Source organism: Cryptomeria japonica, chromosome 2 (assembly GCF_030272615.1).
Source record: "Cryptomeria japonica chromosome 2, Sugi_1.0, whole genome shotgun sequence".
In the NCBI taxonomy this organism is placed as follows: Eukaryota; Viridiplantae; Streptophyta; class Pinopsida; order Cupressales; family Cupressaceae; genus Cryptomeria; species Cryptomeria japonica.
The window spans coordinates 39322639-39336833 of record NC_081406.1 but is presented as its reverse complement, the minus strand read 5'-3'; positions in this window follow the sequence as shown (position 1 = coordinate 39336833).

Genomic DNA, 14195 nt, shown 5'->3' with positions numbered 1-14195 from the left:
ACAATTTGATAGGGCTCATCATCACCCAAATATACCTATCCAAAATCACCTTGAACATAATCTAGAAAATATTTTCTATGGCATGTAGCATGAAATGAAGCCTCAGAATCTATTACCCAAGAATCAGTAACATTATCCAAACATAAGATTAAAGCATCTCGTAAAGTATTGCTTACAATATTAACTTCCTTACTGTCATTTTCATTTTTGTCTCCTTCTTTGTTTTTCTGAGACCAACAGTCTTTCTTTAGATGACCAGGATTTCCACAGTACAAGCAATATTTCTTTCCTCTAGATTGAGAGCGTCCTTTCTTTGACTTCCCTCATGACTTCTCATTCCCGAGGCCTTTTCCTCTTTCCTTTGATCTTCCTCTATTCTCCACATTTAAAACACTACTTGATGATGTTGGAGTCTCACTTGTGCTTTTCCTTTGCATTTCCTCACTTAGGATAACACTAACAATATCATCAAATATCAAAGTATTTTTACTAGAGACGGAGTTACTTACAGCCATAACCAAGCTATTCCCGCTTTCTGGCAAAGAACGTAAAATCAAGAGAGCCCTAACCTCTTCTGCAAAAGTAATTTTTACCGAAGACAATTGACTGGTAATTGTATTAAATTCATTTAAGTGCTCCACTATAGATCCTCCCTCACTCATTTTCAAATTAAACAAACGCTTCATAAGAAATACCTTATTCGGAGCCGAGGGTTTCTCATACAACTTAGCCAATGTCGCCATCAAATCTACAGTCATTTTTTCTTCTGTTATATTGAAAGCTACAGATGGTACAAGGCACAATCGAATGGATCTGAGTGCCTTTCTATCTAAAATGTCTCACTCTTCATCTGACATTGTGGTCGCTTTCTTTACCTTTCCTTCCAATGGCCGCCACAAATCCTTTTGATACAGGTAATCCTCCATCTGCATTTTCCATAACCAATAATTCTGGTCGTTAAACTTTTTGACCTTGAATTTGGAATCCTCCATTGCTCCCACTCAAATCTAAAAGTCCTGCCAATTTACAGAAAACTTCACTCTGATACCAATTGTTAGGGTTTCAAGCAAATCTGAAGCAAATATGAACTAACAATTATATGCAGATCTAAATACAAAACATAAAGGAATAAAACAAGACACATATAACACAGAGATCTAACGTGGTTCACCCAGAATGGGTTATGTCCACCATACACAGCCAGCCAATCTTTCTTATTATCTAGCAAAAATAGTACATCAACCTCTCTATGCCTTAAGCATCCCAGCCACTTATAACATGTGTTTTTAGGGCAACAAACAAAGTCGGCCATTTTAGGGTTTTATTACAATGTCGGTTTTCATCAACAAAAAACGTCCAAAAAAAAAAATTCTTGGGGGGGGTGATAATACGTTCTGAGTGTACAGTACTTTGTTGATCAGTCACCACATATCAACACTATGTCCTTGTATTTTCTCAACATTTCCTCCACTTCCTTAGGGACTGCCACCCTTTTCTTTTCTACTTTGCCATCTGAAATGGGCTCTTCTTCTTGCCTTGGTACTGACATCACTGCAAAACAAGGTGTTCCCTCTTCCTTGATTGTCTTGAGGAACTATTTTCCTTCTATGATCATGATCTTGGCCTCCTTCTCCTTCTGATCCTCACTATTATCGGGAAGGGGTATTAATTCAATCACATTTTCATCGTTAGTGATGGAGTAGGTGTTCTTGTGCCCATCATGACAGGGCTTGAGGTCATATTGCCATGGTTTCTCAAAAAGAAGATGACATACATCCATTTCAACAATATCAAACATAATTTTGTCTTTGTATGCTCCTATTTTAAATTCAACACTTGATTGCTCTTCTACCAAGGTCTGTTTTCCTTTAGTAAGCCAAGAAACTTTATATGGAAATGGATGAGGAATTATTCTCAATTTTAGTTTCTCTACCATTTCTAAGGATACTAAATTTTTAGTTGAACCTGAATCTATTATAACCTTACATACATTTCCTCCTACTTTGCATGTGGTCCGAAAGAGTGTCTTTCTTTGTGGAGGTTTAGTATTGCTTGGTACCTTCAGCAGTGTTCTCCTCATCATCAAGGCTTCTCCTCTCTCTAGAATTCCATAGGAATCAGGTGAATTGACACTCTGACAATCAATGTCTTGAGCCAAATGTGTTCTCCTCACTCCTTGAGAGCTTGATTTGGTCTTCTCAGGGAACTTAGCTATGGTGTGACCTACTTGATTGTAGTTGTAGCATCTAAAAGGCTTTGAGCTTCTTCCACCAAATCTACCTCTATGGTTGGGTCTTCTTCCTCTAAAACCCCCTCTTGTGTTACCATCTCCATGTTGACTTTCTTGATTAGCCTCTCCTTGTGGCCTAGGAATCTGTCCTTTACCATTCATTGGGCCTCTACCTCTGAATTTTCTACCCCCTCTACCTTTGTTATTATGATCATTCTTTCTCTTTAGCTTCTACACACATTAGCAGTATGACCTACCTTATGACAGTTAAAACATACTAGTTTGTAGGTTCTTTTACTGGTGTTCTTCTTTTTGCTCTTTGGTGCAGATTTTGCTTTATGCTCGGTGTCCTTGGTACCTAAGGGTTCTCCTTTCTCAAAATTTATGTATCCCAAGCCATGTGTATCTCTATTCTTCCTTTGTGACTAAATCTACTCATCAAGCATAACAGTGCTCTTGTTCAATTTAGCTAGTATTTCATTTGCATCAGCCAACTCCTTGGTAAGTTCCTCATTCTTCTTTGTAAGACTTTCTCTAAGAGACATCGCAATGTCTAGATCAGCTTGTATTTCCTCTTTTTCTTATTTTTCCTCATGAAGTTGTGCATGCAAGGTAAAAATCTCATGGTTCAGCTTTAAGATCTCATGATCCTTATCTCATTCAATATCTTCTGATATCGGTGGGATGGAAACCTATAGGATTTTTTCTATTGGTGGTCCAATCAACACAAAACACCTATGAGATTTGGCTATCAGATGTGTTAGGGAATACTTGCCTCACAACTATCATATTGTCTAGTAGCCCTACAGGTAGCCTAGTAGCCCTACCAGTTGAGTTTTCCAAATACAACTTAACAAAATTCCAAAGGACAAGAAAAAATAAAGGTATATTTAGATACCCTTTATCTAGTTACACAATTCCCCAAAGTCTGAGACTCTAACCACAAGTTGAAAGGTATATACCCTTACTGTCCTTCTAGACCTAATTAAGCCAATTAGGCCTAATTTGCAAATCAAGTACCCCTTGTATTATTCCCCCAACTAAACCAATGCTTTTTAAAGGTGGGGTAAGGTGTCAAACCACCAAATCTAAGGTTTCAAGACTTGATCCCATCTTCGTTATCTTCTACAAGTGATTTCCACTTCTACAATTCAGGTGGTCACATAGAGATGTCCGCCTACAGTCAATTCAAACTCTTCGGGCTTGGAGCCTCCCTACAAACCAAAGCCAAAATATTATGATATAATGGTCGTTCTAAGATTTTCCCACATGTTTTTGATCCTCTGGTTAAAATGTCAGATTAAGGGCATCTTTGCAATGAAACCCTAGGTACCAGCAAGGTTTGTGACCAGTCTGGTTAGATTTGGACGGATCCCTACAACCTGATTGTTACAAAACCTCAAAATTGATTCAAATGAAAGGTAAGAGACTTCCTTAACTCATCCAATTGGTTTCAGACATCCACCAACCCTTACTAATCAGTAATGAATAGTAAAAACACAAAAGTTTAGAAAACTCCAAGTATATTGTATTGCTCCAAACTCCAAAACATCATTAAATTTCATCAACTTCAACAATTACACCAACAAAAACCTAGAATTGGTCCAAGTGGGTATAATATAGCCTCCCTAATGTTTTCCAACCACTTTTCAAACTTTAGAACCGTTGGAGGATTAGTTATCCCTTTTTACAACATTTTGCAATGACAACAAAAGTTGTCAACTTGCACTTTTCAAATTTGGTGACTCCAAGGTGTATCTGACCTATTCCAAGGATTGGCTTGATGTTTCTAAGACCAATATTTATTTTCCTAACTCATGCCTAGACTCTTACTAACCCACATGGTCATTTATCCATGGTGGCTTATAAAATGCAACCATGACAATGCCTTACATCAACTGGGTCTTATTGACTCACAAAACTATCAACCTATTACAGATGATCATTTTCACCTCATGGGTGATATTAGGCTCTTTTAGACTTCATTTTTTTCTTCCTGCACCAATTTTTTCTACCTCATTAACCAAGGCATCAATGTGTTCTTCCTCACATGAACTGTTTTCAATGAATTCCATCGACTACTCAGCCAACTCTCTTCTCTTAGCCAATGAAGCTTTATACTTGGCCTTTAGTTCATCATAAGCTTCTTTAGATTCTGCAAGATTTTGTGAAATCTCTTGTTTACTCATATAACCTTCTCCCATGTTAGCCATAAGGATCTTTACCTCAAGCGGTTAAGCTTCTGCACAAAGAGGACCTAGTTCTCTAATACCAATTGTTATTGTGAGGATCCAATTATTACTGAGAGGGGGTGTGAATTAGTAATAGCAATAAACTAAAATCTTTTACCAATCTGAAAACACTCCTCAAAAATAGTTCATAACTAGTACCGGTAACTACTCAATCAATCACTTAAAGCAGATTTACCAAACTACTCATTCATGTGTTCATCAACATGTAAGCAATGTAATGATATCAAATCCACACATAAACAAATCAACCACCACATGAACATAGATATTTTCATGTGGAAACCCAAATGGGAAAAACCATGGTGGGAATTGGTAAATTTGCAGTCTTTTGGAATGCACCTTGTTAAATGCCTAGCCCGGTTAGGAGCTTTACAATAATGCACGGTTAAGAGCAGACCCTGTTAGGAGTCACCCGGTGAAACAATTTTAACCTCAGCTCTGTTAGGATCTCTACCCTTTTAAGAGTAGCCTTGCTAAAGGATTTAAACTCAAGTTAATGAGCCACCTAGAGAAGGGATTTACAATATCAGGCCTGTTAGGACCTACCCGGTTAAGGGATTTTGATACTCCTATAACTAGTACAGATCCGTTTCAACTCCAATCTACTTCACACATGCAGATATCTCAATCTGGTTCGGCACACTCTCCTTCTCTGATCACCGACATGAAATCTCTTCACAAACTCGACCTAAATACACTTTTCAACTAGGTCGGTTACATAACCCTAACTTACAATGAATTTACATCATAGATCATATTAGATAATTACAAATAATTATAGATCATTACAAAAAAATTCAAGACAATTATAGTCGTTGAATGATCATAACACATCACCACACATCGATCTGATAAGTTGTCAAACCCTTATCACATTCTGCTAATCACTTCATTGTATCCCAATAAATTTGATCCTTGTACACGCTCAAACAGAATCTTATCCATTCACACAAATTCTAACACATCATCACTAACTTATCAACATGATAAGATTCACCACTAAACCACAAAACATCACCGGTTCTCAAACCCTGCACTGAATATACAACAATCAATTACAAACATGACTTCCAGTTCTCCAAACATGATGTGGTTCCAGTCATAGACTCGTTATAATGTTGTAAGAATAAATTCCAAACCACAACACCTAACTCAACATGGATATCTACCACAACCATCTCCTTCTCAGTTCCTACTTAGTAGTTGATTGCAACTTTGCAGTTTTGTTGTCCAACTCAATTCATTACCTGTTAGGCTATACTGGTAGACTTAGATAACTTATATGACATACCAAACATAAACAAACAAGGTTGCCATCAATAAAAACACAAATAGCTGATCATAAAGCATCATATCACAATTATATCATTACCAGTAATCCATCAATATATCATCGTATCAACATCATCCTTTACCGGTACATCATCCTCTCTATTAGTTATGCCAACATGCCAACACATCCCGATTCTTGAAAGTTCTTCCATTATCTATGATAATGGAACTAGGGATGTCATACTGACAAATGAGGTAATTTATAATGAAGGAAGATATTTGTTTGCCAGTCACTATAGTCAATGGACCTGCCTCAATCCACTTGGTGAAGTACTCAGTGGCTGTGATGATGACATTCTCCTTCAACGAGGAAGAATTAATCTTTCCCACTAGGTCGAGTCCCCATTGATAGAAAGCCCAATATGTAGTGAATGATTTCAACTCTTGTGTTGGTGCATGCATGAGGTTACCACGAATTTGACACTTAGGACATTTCCTAGCAAACTAATAGAACTCTTTTTCCATTGTCGGCCAATAATATCCGATCCTTAAAAGTTTCTTGGAAAGAGTAGGACCACTTGAATGTGTACCACAAATACCTTCATGAATCTAATGTAAGGTAGAGTCAGATTCATTACAATCGAGGCATCAAAAAAGAGTACCATCAAGACCTCGACGATAAAGCATATCAGCAGTTAAGGTATAGCGGGCTGCTTGTTGGATAAAGATTCATTTTTGGTTATGAGACAGGTCTGGTGGGAGGGTATTGTCTTTCAAGTAGGCATACATATTCCTGTATATGGGGGAATCAAAACCTTCTAGGGAACAAATGACTTGGGATTCCAAATTTTCATAGGTCGGGGAAAACAATTGCTCCATCGGGAATTCATAGCGATTCTGTTTATCTAGAATTTGTAGAAGCGAGGCAATAGTCTAAGCCATTGCATCAACAACTCTATTGTTTAGCCTTGGAATCTGCTCAAATGTAATGTGTACAAAGTATTTCTTAAAATCATCCACCATGTGTTTGTATGACATTGACTTATCATCTTTCATCTGATAGTCATCATTGATCTGATTGATAACTAATTGAGAATCCCCATAGACTTTCAATTCTATGATTTTCCATTCCATGACTACTTTGATACCTGTCACTAGAGCTTCATACTTGGCGATATTATTCATGCATGGGAATATCAATCTATAGGATCTCATAATTGTGTGTCCTTCTAGAGTGACGAACAAGATACCGACACCTAATCCATGTTGTGTATAAGATCCATCAAAGTATAGTGTCCATTACTTTGGTGCAACAGTGAGCACATCCATATTTGGAAATTCCACCTATAGTGGGTGTTTGTCTAGTAGTGGTGCTTCTGCCAGTTGATCTGCTATTACTTGTCCTTTAATATCCCTCCATTCTATGTACTCAATGTCGAACTCACTTAGGATCATGACCCATTTTGCTAACCTCTCTATAAGTGTGGATTTTCTGAGTAGATATTTTAGTGGGTCGATATTTGCCACTAGCTTGATAGTATGAGCTAACATATAGTGTCGCAACTTTTGCGAAGTGAATACTACAACTAAGAAATATTTTTCAATGAAAGTGTAAATGAGTTCATAGCCATTGAGCATCCTTCTAATGTAATAGGTGGCTCTTTCCTTTCTGTTGAGTCCTCTTGTGATAATAATTCCCCCAGTGACACTCATGTTGTTGATATGTAGAGGATGAGTGGCTTTCTCGCTATTGGTGGTACTAAAATAGGTGGATTCATGAGATATTGCTTCAGTTGATGGAATGATTCTATACACTTTTCCTCCCATCTGAAAGGTACATTTTTATGAAGTAGATGGTTGGATGGGAGAAATTTGTCTGCCAATTAGGCAATGAATCATCTAATAGATTGTAGCATGTCTTGAAGAGATCGTAGCTGACTAATGTTCCTTGGAGGTGGCATTTCTATGATATCTTGAACCTTTGTTGGATCCACCTCAATGCCTTTTGTTGATACAATGTAGCCCAAGAGTTTTCTAGATGTGATCGCGAAAACACACTTTTTAGGATTCAATCTGACATTGAATCGCTCTAGTTGTTGAAAGATTTTATCTAGGATGTCTAGGTGTTTTTCTCTTGTGAATTATTTGGCTAGCTAGTCATATACATAATCTTCTATAAAAGTATGCATCATGTCGTGGAAGATAGTTATCATTTCTCTCTGCTAGGTTGCACCAACATTTTTGAAGCCAAAAGGCATGATGTTCTAGCAGTATGTACCCCATGGGCATGTGAGTGCAGTTTTATCCTAATCTTCAGGAGCTATCTTGATTTTGTTGTAGCCGGAAAAACCATCCATGAGGGATAACATAGCATTTTCTGTTGTTAGATCAACAATGGTGTCGATGCTTGGTAAAGGAAAGTCATCCTTTGGACAAGCCTTGTTGACATCCCTAAAGTTTTTACAAATCCTGATGCTTTTATCTGGTTTAGAGACTGACACAATGTTATAAATCCATTTCGCATAATCAATGGGTCGGATGAATCCTACATCAAGTAGCTTCTTCATCTCTTCTTTGACCAGTATGGCGACATGTGGGTTCATCTTCCTTGATTTCTATTTGACAGGTTTAGCTCTAGGAGAGATGGATAAGTGATGCATGATGATATTTGGGTCTTCCCCTGGCATGTCTACATAAGACCAAGAAAAGTTGATTTGTTTCTCCTTTAAGAATTTGACAAAGTCAGGTTTTTCTTTTTCATTAGTGATTCTGCCAGATGTATGGTTCTTGTTGCTCCTTCAGTGCCAATATTTATTGATTGAGTTGACTCAATCAAGATGGGTGATCTATCTTGGTAATGTTCAGCAATAGTGTCAAGTCTCTCATCTTCAGGGACCTCAAAGACGTTTTCACCATCAGATACGTCCTTTGTTTTTACTTTTTTGTGATCTAATACTACCATTAGATCAAATTTTTATTTTGTTCATTTTGTGACTGAGAGACTTGGCACTCCCCTAATTGCAGATATCATTATGTGGTTCGCTAGTGGAGCATGTTTCAGGGTTGACTAAGCAGAGGTATTGAACAATGGCCTCATCATTTTGGAATATTGTTATATAATTGTGCTCAGGTTCTTCCCAATCTATAATGTCAGGATACATGAGAGGTAGGTAATCATTTGGTGGATCAAGATCATTCATTGTAAGAGTCATGATAGAGATATTGTCATAGTTGTCCATAGGATGGGTGAGGTCTATAATAGTCTCAAGGTTTTCGATGGTACTCTCGTCGATATTGCCTCTTTCGTATTGAAGTTGTTCATTCTCACTAGCCTCATAGATTTGTTGTGGTCTGAATTCAAATGATCTAGATCTTGAGCCTTGTCCCTCATAAGGAATGGGCATATAGGTGTGAATTGTATCCACCTCAAAATCCTCAGTGATATCCAAACAAGTGTCCCATTCATACTCATTGAAATTTGTTTCAGAATGGCTATCCAAGGTTACCCTACTGAATCGAACAGGAATGTTGTATGGTGAAAAAAGCTCACTAATAATCGATACAAGTTGGGTGGCTTATGCTGATTTAGGATTTGTGCTTGTTTTTACTCTTTAGATTTTCTCATACACAGTCTCCCTTCTTTGAGTAGAAATCTCCTCTGATTGTGGTTTGAATTTAGCTTGATCAGGTGCTTGTACATGATGTACTTTTTTATAAGTAGCCTTCTCTCTTTGGATAGAGAGTTCTTCTTGTCACTTATCATTTTCTTCATGCTCTTGTTCTTTTCTTGTCTTTTGGGCTACTTACTGTAGCACCTCTTTCCATGAGTCTTCGTTATGTGTTACCCTTTCTCTTCATCGAGGTTTCTGATGGTGATCTCTCTTTTGCACATGTTGAATATGTTGGCAATACCCAAGTCCTGATTTATCTTTTGTAGGTTGTGAATGGGGTTGTATGGGTTCTAGGATGCCCTCTTGACGCTTGCCAATAGGTCCTTTTCCTTTATATCGCATTCTTTGCATGATTCTGAACCCATTTCCATCTTGTTCTGTGGGAATTACCACTTCAAGGTTAGCAGATCTTATTTCTTCCTCATCCTTGTATAGCTAGCTGAGGATGTCTTTGTCTTCTAATTCATCGATCAGTGTGCCAATTTGGATAAATTTACTATGAAATTTCTTAATGGGTTGTGCTTCTTGGTGTCTTGATGTGGAAGGTTGTCCATGATATTTTGGCGAAGTTGGAAACTTTGATAGACATGGGGGTTCAAAAGAGTATTCTCCCATACCTTGGTCCTTTATCTTCATCTTTTTCTCAAAGTCCATAGACAATGACTTGAGTTTTTCTTGATTGTTGGATGATGAGGAAGCTTGGGTCTCCCTGTTGTGTGGAACTAGGACATTTTGAGTTGCCCCCATAGTGTTGTTGTATTGAAAGGGGTTAGTGTCTGCTTATATCGAAATCTCTTGTCCCTTGTAGGGGAATTTGAGACATTGATGGTACGTGGAAGGTACCGCTTGCATTTCATGGATCCAAGGATGACCCAAGAGTATATTGTATGTCAAGTCTATGTCCAAGACTTGGCACATTGTGTCTTTTTGCACAGGTCCTACCTGAATGGGTAGTACCACTATTCCTTTGGATGACCTTCCTTCATCATCACAGGCTTTGATAGTGATCTTTTTTTTAGGATCAATAAATTGCTCAGAGAAGCCCAATGAATGGATAAGCTTCAAGGTACATATATTGAGACCAACTCCTCCATCTATTATCACTCTTTTCACCCAATGTTTGTAGACTAAAACTTTGATGTGGAGCGAGGTGTTATGTGTATGCCTCAAAGAGATGTCATCATGTTGTGAGAAAGATATGTTATGTGGCACTATCATATGTGCTACCATGGCTTGGAATAGATTTATATTCAAATTGTTTGGAACTGTTGTTTCTACAAGAGATTTCTCCAAGATATCCTTATGTTGGCATTTTGAGTTTGTTGGTATTTTGCATCAAGATTGCATTAATGATATGTTGTCATTGATGTCAATTGAACTGGTAAATGGTATTCATGTTATTTTTCATATTGTTGTTTTTGATATTGGATAGTAACCAGTAAGAAGAGATTTGTGGAAGATGTTGTAAACTTGTATGTTAAGTTTGTGAGTTGAACCAGTGTAAAGGGTTAAACCTTTCCATGTAATATAATCAGTAAACCCTATTAGTTGTTAAACCCCAACTAACCAAGTTTGATGGTTTGTTATCTAATAAGCGATAATGATGGAGACATGTGTGATCATTTGATTAAGTAGATATTCAAATTGTTTTGGCGCATTTGTTCTTGTCTAGGGAAGGAGAAAAGTGGATTGCATCTAATGCACAGTGTGTGATGAGTTACAAAGTCCAATAGAGCGGTGATCATAGAGTTGTTGAAATTATCTTGAAGAATATGAAGAGATTATCATAATTTCTAATGGTCAAGATTGTACCGACTTGTTTGTAATATCGATGATGAGAATTAGGTTTTTGTTGTGTTACCGACCTAATTGATTTCTATTTAAGGTCGATGAAGTTGTTTGTTAAGGTTGTTGGCAAGGTTGGTAGAAAACCTATTGAGTGTATAGTTGCCAAACCGGTGAATGGATCTTCACTTTGAGTGAAGGCAGACTGAAGGTTATAGAAGGATCTGATCAAGCAAGAGTAGTGCTATTCAGAAAAATCAACTAAACTATTATTTTCTAACAATTATACCATAAGTTAAATCCATTAACTAGGTAAGCTCTAACAAGCTTGGTTACTCATTAAATCCTCTAACAAGGTGGTCCATTAGTTTGGGTTCTTAAATCCTCCAACGAGGTTACTCCTAATAGGGTATTGTGCTTCTGACAAGGCATATTTGTAAATCCCTTAACTGGGTGATTCCTAACTGAAATTAGTTCTTAATAGGACTTATTGTAAAGCTCTAATAGGATTTGGCTCCTAATAGGGCAAACTTTGAAAGAGTTCAGATAGTTATCCTTGTGAGTCTCATCTCACCGTGGTTTTTACCTATTTGGGTTTTCCACGTATAAACATTTGTGTCAAGTGGTGATTGCTTTTGTGGTTGTGATCTTATTTGTTGATTTGGTTAATCTCTGATAAGGCATGTTAAGTAGAAGCATTAAGAGATGAATATGTTGAGTTATGATCAAGCATAGTTGATATTCACAAGATTGAAGTTGTTTACTATTAAAGTTGTCATAACAATTAAACTGGTTGATGTCAAGTATTCTTATGATTATTGATCTTGACTGAGATATGATTTCTTTGTTTAACTGAGTTTGATTTTGGGAACTTTGTATCAATTTTTTAGTATACTGATTCAACCCCCCCCCCCCCCCTCTTAGTATTCTACTAGATACTTATTCTTGCATCATACCATCAATTGGTATCAAAGCATCTCGGGTCGTCTTAATCTAAAAGCCTAATAGCTTGAGGAAAAGATCTTGTAGATCATGATGAAGAAAGAAGGTCTGAATTTCAAAAAAGCTAACTATAGCTTATGGAGTGATAGAATGAAGATTTACATTAAGAGTCTTGGCAGTTAGTATTGGGAGAATACAAAAAATAAGTATACAACACCTACTGCACCTCTGACTAATGATCAAAAGAAAGAACAACAAGAAAATCACCAGGCATTAGAAGCTATTATCAGTTCCCTGTTTGATGTTGAATATGTAGATGTTCGTGGTCTTGAAACTGCATATGAAGTATGGAAGAAACTAGAAGAGATTTATAGCGGTGATGAACATGTTAAGATTGCCAAAGAGGAGAGTCTAAGAGGAAATTTTGACAACATGATAATGTCTGAAGGTGAGAATATCCAACAGTATGGTCAAAGGATTAAAGAGATAGTTGGTGAGATAAAGAGTGCAGGAGGGAAAGTGGAAGATACAATAGTAATCAGTAAGGTACTGAGAACCCTACTATCGGTCTATGCTATCTGAGTTGTAGCTATTCAGGAGCTGAAATCCATTGATAAGACAAAGGTAACTCTTGACTCTATTATTGGCAAACTTACTACTTTTGAACTAAATGGCCATGATGGTAGTGTATAGAAATTGAAATCTGCATTTAGAGCTTCTATCTCTAACCCATCTATGAGAAGAAGTAGAGATATCGGCCATAACTATGAATCTAGACCCAGCCAATATGCTGAAGATGAAGATAGCTTAGTAGAACTTGAAGCAGTGTTGGCAAAACGACTGCCTAGAGGCATTGGTAAATATAGAGGTAAACTACCTTTAAAATGTTTTGCATGCAACAAGATTGGTCATATAGTAGCAAATTTCCCTAATGGTGAAAATGAATACAAGAGAGATAAATTTAAGAAATACAAGGGTAAAGGCAAGAGAGATTGTCTTGTAGCTATTGACAGTGGTGTTATTGATGAAGAATCAGATGATAATGCTAGTGAAGGCATTGTGTTTGTAGAAATTAAGGAAGAAATATCAGATCAAAAGGCACTAGTATCCAGAATGGATAATTCTAATGATTGGATCATTGATAGTGGTTTTTCACATCACATGACTGGTGATCGGAGCAAACTTCTTTCCCTGAAGGAATTCGATGGCAGTGTTGTCAGATTTGGCATTGACTCACCCTGTATGGTTAAAGGTAAGGGAGTTATTTCTCTTAATGGGAAAAGCAGTGTTGATGATGTCTATTGGGTTGAAGGCCTAAAGCACAATCTTCTTAGTGTGGCACAACTTAATGACAAAGGATACCCACTGGAATTCAGAAATGGTATATGAAAAATCTTTGACAACAAAGGAGAATTGATTGCAACCGATAAATAGACCAAAGGTAATCTATTTCATCTCAATCCTAAAGTTAGCAACTGTTTGATTGCAAAAATAGATTATAGCTGGCTTTAGCATAGGAGATTTTGTCATATTAATTTTGACAAGATTATTAAAGTAAGCATGTCTAAGACAGTAAGAGGTCTGCCTCAGCTAGACAAACTAGTTAATGCTCTTTGTAAAGAATGTCAACTAGGAAATATGACTTCTTCAACTTTTAAGAGCAAGTCCTTCTCAGCAGAGCACTTGTTAGATTTGGTTCATACAAATCTATGTGGACCAATAAGATCAAGAAGCATTCAAGGTGACAGATACTTCATCATTTTCATTGATGATTGTTCAAGGATAATGTGGGTCACATTCTTGAACAATAAAAATGAAGCATTTGGTAAATTCGAGGCATTCAGAGCCTTAGCTGAGAAAGAGAGTGGCAAAAAGATAAAATTTCTAAGAACAGATCAAGGTGGTGAATTCACTTCTATAGATTTCACTAAATATTGTGATGATAATGGTATCAAGCGACAACTTTCTACACCAAGAACACCACAGCAGAATGGTATAGCAGAAAGAAACAACCGATCAGTGGTTGAAGCTGCTAGGACTATG